Source organism: Cebus imitator, unplaced genomic scaffold (genome assembly GCF_001604975.1).
Source record: "Cebus imitator isolate Cc_AM_T3 unplaced genomic scaffold, Cebus_imitator-1.0 Scaffold103, whole genome shotgun sequence".
Classification (NCBI taxonomy): domain Eukaryota; kingdom Metazoa; phylum Chordata; class Mammalia; order Primates; family Cebidae; genus Cebus; species Cebus imitator.
In genome coordinates, this window is record NW_016107418.1 from 194805 (window position 1) to 200243 (window position 5439).

Here is a 5439-nt window from a genome sequence, read left to right on the forward strand (position 1 = left end):
CACCCAGGCTGGAGTGCACTGGCATGATCACAGCTCACTGCAGCCTCAACCTCCTGGGCTCAGGCGAACCTCCCAACTCAGCCTCCTGAGTAGCTGGGACCACAGGCACAGCCCACCACTCCCAGATATTTTTATTTTTTGTAGAGACAGGGTTTCACTATGTTGCCCAGGCTATATCCTGAGCCCAAGGATCTGGCCACCTTGGCCTCTCAAAGTGCTGGGATTACAGGCATGAGCCACTGTGCTGGGCCTATTTTTTAAACCTTTAGCTATCCCCGACTACCCTTTACAAAATATCAACATGCCGTCATCCACCCCCACAGGTAATCACCTTCTATCTCCTTTACTCTATTTTCTGTTTTCTTCACAGCGCTTATCGCTATCTGACAGATGTTTGTCCACAGGCTTTTTCCTGCACACTAGAATGTAAATTAGAGGGTAGGATTCTTGTTTTGTTGTGCCCTCAGCACCTGGACTTGTGCTTACCAGATGAGGAAGCTGAGCCAGAGTGGTGAGGTTTCTTGCCAAGATGACATAGCTAGTGAGTGTTGGAGTTGGAATTTGAATTTAATCAGTCTTATATTAAGACAGCAAAAATGATCCTGTGTGATAGAATGAACTATTTACTAAAAGGAACCAGAGACAAAATACCCAATATACCTGTAGAATGAGTCCATGTTCATTAGCAACCATGCCTCACTAGGTCAAGGGGGAAAAATTTTTAGCCATTCAAAAAATTTTGGGAGTACCTACTGTGAGGCAAGCAGTGTTCTGGAAGCTGCAGCTAGCTGGATGAACAAGACATACAGAGATTCTCTTCTTTTATACATTGCTTTATTGTTTGTTTATCTTACTACAAAAACAAAGCTTGTTACAAAATATCTGAAAATTATACAAGCAAAAGAGGAGCATAAGGAATATCAATTTTGTTTCTGGCCAAATTGTTTTCATCCAGTCATTATTAGGAGCAGAAGAAAATACACTAAAATATTAATAGCCATTATCTCTTGATACTAATATATTGTTATTTTATTCTTCATATATTGCCCTATTTTAAAATTTTTCCCACTGGACACACATTGCTCATATAAATAGAAAAAATGCATGCATTTTAGAAAAAAAAAGAGGAGTAATACAAATGAAGAGTTGTCTTAATGTGGTAAAATTCTAAGTAATTTCTCTTAAAATTGTTTAGGCTGGGCACGGTGGCTCACGCCTGTAATCCCAGCACTTCAGGAGGCCGAGGCGGGCGGATCACCTGAGGTCAGGAGTTCGAGATCAGCCTGACCAACATGGAGAAACCCCTTTTCTACTAAAAATACAATATTAGCCAGGCGTGGTGGCGTATGCCTGTAGTCCCAGTTACTCGGGAGAGGCAGGAGAATTAATTGAACCCAGGAGGTGGAGGTTGCAGTGAGCCGAGATTGCGTCATTGTACTCCAGCCTGGGCAACAAAAGTGAAACTCCGTCTCAAAAATAAATAAATAAATAAAATAAAATAAAATATTGTTTAATGCAATTGTGCGAGAGGGAGTTGAAGGAAAATTATTATAATAGAAAACACACTGTACATCTTTGAAATTGTACTTTATTTTCATTTACTACTGTGATATTAGGTAAAGTAAAGTAACTGTTTTATACTTACAAATGAATGTGTTAATATGCAACCTTTGTGGGGTGTCCCTCTGGATTTCTAAAAGACCAACTTACCCTGTCGCTAGCTGTTGAGGTTAAGCCACTTGAGCTCTGCACTGGGGACAGTGAATAAAGGAAATGACCTAGACCACAATTGCTGAGGCTTAGACTTAGAATCACTGGGGTGGGTAAATAAATATTTGTCAAACGAAAAATAATGAACAAGAAACTCCTCTTGGGCTTGTCCCAATCCATAAGCAGCAATGAGAAAGTTTTGCATGTAAACCTCCTTTTAAAAATTTTATTTGTAATGGACATCACAATTGTAAATAATTTATGGGTTAAATGTGATGTTTTGGTATATGTTTACATTGTGAGATGATAAAATCAAGCTAATTAACAAATTCATCACCTCTCATACTTAACATTTTTTTGTGGTGAACACATTTAAAATACACTCTTTCAGCAATTTTGAAATATATAACACATTACTATTCATTATAGTCACCATTTTGTAGAACAGATCACTAAAGCTTATTTCTCCTAACTGTATAATCTTCTTGTAGACACATCGCCCTGAGTGTTTCACTCTGAATACAATGTTCTTTTATTCAATGTTTTCATATACAATGCATTCTTATTTACCGCTGAAGACCTCTTCTGAAGTTCATTGTAGTGTACGTTTATTTTAATTGCTGGCCACCATCCATTCTTCTCCAGGAAACAGCATGGTAGATTTCTTTTGAGTAAACTACTCACTCTTCCTTAATCAGTTACAGTCTGGGAGTACTGTCTGTCAGGATGTCCCACTCTCCACCAGCTAAAGGATAGGACGCCCGACCCCAGTGCGCAACGCCCTTCTTGGAATGTGGATTCCATAGATTCATGCTGGTGAAACAACTGGAGGTGCAAGTCCATGGATTCCTGCTTCCTGGATCTCTGCAATGGCTCTGGTTTCTACCCTTTCTAGGTCGGCTCCTTTGATTCTGTGAGCTCCTACGTAGCTTTTCAATTAGCAATAATTGTGCCTCGGATAAACCTCATTGGCTATGATACTGCCATTGCACAAAGCTCCTATGTAGCTTTTATAGATTTCCTTTTTGCTTAAGTTACCTGTGTCCATTTGTTGCTTACCAACAAAGAAATCTGATATTTGCGTAAACCTACCCGCCTCTCTCTCCAAGTCCTGAATTTAACCACAGATTATCCTGAATAAGGAACATGACCTTTGTAGCTGGAGAGGACACAGACACGATACTAAAAATTTTGCAAAATTGTGCTTGCAATTGTATAAGAAAGCTAAACACTCTGGAAAGCAAGAGCCATGCTAAGTATTTCACATAGAGGTGATTCAACACAGAGTGTTGGGTACATATCAGCTACTTCACCTGGCTGGCTGGCACTCCCCATAGTCATTGCTCAGGCAACTGAGAAGTGTGCTACTCGGGTGAGACTCAGATCACCAAGGAAGGTGTGGCTGGTTGGTGCTGGCAGCTGTGTAGAGACGTGATATGGTGATGCTGGGAAGGCTGAAAGTGGAGACCAGAGCCATGTGTGTTGGGCAGCTGTTGATGGGCATTGGCAACAAGAAGACTCTTCTCACCCCTTCTAACATCCCATCAGAACCTTCCATTGACAGAACCTAACAGGAAGGCAACCAGCAAGGGAGTTTCGGAAAAGCAGTTTGCGGTGCCAACCCTAGCATCACAAACAAAAAAAAAGGGGGTTAGCTTAGCACTAAGAGAAGGCAGGCGAATAACCACAACAAAACCATGCTTCACTTTTAAGAGGATCAGTAATGGTTTTTGAAAATAGAATTCCCTAGTAAATTGGAAATTTGCAATGTAACTGTGGCTGAATGTAAATTACTTCATTATTGTACTATGCTGAAAGACCTAAGGGCACAAATTTCAAATCTGTAACATGTTCTCTGGCCCTCAGTGACGGCATATGGATATATCAGTTGGAAAATTTGCCTTCCAATACATATTTATGAGGTACAGGAGGTGCAGCAAGATTGTTTAGTTTGATTATTACAAAGAGGAAACTGGCACTGGTGTAAAGCTATCATAGTCATCAAAAGGTCTGTAATTGTAAGGTCACTTACAAATTCCTATTGAGATTTGCTTTTCAAAATAGGTTAGAAGAAAAACCAGAGACATTTATTATATTGTTGAAAAAATACTTCGCAATCTCTAAAGGGAAATTATACATGCTTCAAATGTACAGATCTATTAGGTCAACAGATTTTATTCAGAAAGTTTTCAAACTTATGCTCATCTGAGATTAATCAATAGAAGGGGAAATTATTATAATAGTAGAAAACAAAATGTTAGATAAAAATGCATCTGTGAATGTTCACAGCAGCTTTATTTGTAATAGCTAAAAACTGAAATCAGCCCAGATGTCCTTCAACTAGTGAATGGTTAAACAAACGGTGGTACATTCATATCATCAATGTACCAATAAAAAGGAAGAAACTATTGATACACACAACAGCTTAGATGAAACTCCAGGGAATTAGGCTGAGTGAAAAAAGCCAATCACAAAAGGTTACATACTTACTACATAATTCCATTCATATTACATTTTTGAAATTAAAATCAGGACAGGTTAGTTGTGCCGGGGATAAGGATGGGAGGTGGTGTATAGGAAGGTAGGTATGTTATAAAAGGGCAAAATGAAGAATCCTTGTGCTTGCGTAGTATTGGAACTGTTCAGTATCTTGACTTTGGTGGTAGATACACAAACCAACAATTCTGGGTGACAAAATTGTATAGTACTTTACATACACACACACAGGACGACAAGTAAAACTGGGAGAATCTAAATCAGATGAGTGGATTGTATTAATGTCAATATCCTGGTTGAGATATTACACTATTCTTTTGCAAGATGTTACGTTTGTGGGAAACTGGGCAAAGTGTACAGGAGAGCTCTCTATATTATTTCTTACAACTGTGTGTGAGGCTACAATTATCTCAAAATTGTAATTAGAAATTATAAATGGTGTGCAGAAAAAAATCAAAAAACCTTAATGATGCGTTCAGTATTGTTCCATTTATCAACTGAAATAAAGGCAACAGTTCCTGTATGTGTGGAGTGCTTTTTAAAAAAAGATAAAAATTATAGACAATTTTCAACACACAAAAGAGAATAGTGGAATGAACTACCTAGATACATACCATCCAGCTGCAATAGTTATCAGCTCATAGTCAAACGTATTTCATCACTCTCCCCAACCTACCCTCCCCATCTGTTATTATTTTGATGCAAATATTACATATCACACAATTTCATCTGCACATATTTCTCTATGCATCTCTAAAAGACAAGGACTTTTCAAAAAATTCAAAATAACTACAATACATTCTTATATGTAAAAAAGTAACAATAATTCCTTGATATCAATTTCCAGATAGTATTTATATTTCCTGTTTGTGCGTGTTTTAGCTTTATGGAGGTGTAATTTATGTACAATACACTGCATCCATTTAAAGCATACAATTCAATGGGTTTTGACAGATGTAAATACCCATGAAACCACAACTACAATTAAAAAAAAAAAACAGAACATTTCAATAACACCCAGAAGTTTCCTCGTGCCCCTTCCTCCATCGATGACCACTGAGCAACCACAGATCTGGCTGCTGCCACCACAGATGAGTTTGCAGAAAATGTGGTTTTGGAAGAAAACTACTTAAATGGTACATCATTTTATAAAAATTAGAAGAGTGTTTAGAGAATGAAGAAAGATGCATATATATTCTTGTCTGATATATTTCAATAGTGAGCCCCAAGGCA

At 38.1% G+C, this 5439-nt stretch overlaps 1 pseudogene; it reads right to left on the reverse strand.

Moving 5' to 3' along the window:
- Window positions 1-2475: 2475 nt before the first annotated feature.
- LOC119472545 lies at window positions 2476-2708 on the reverse strand (annotated as a pseudogene).
- Between the last annotated feature and the right edge of the window lie 2731 nt (window positions 2709-5439).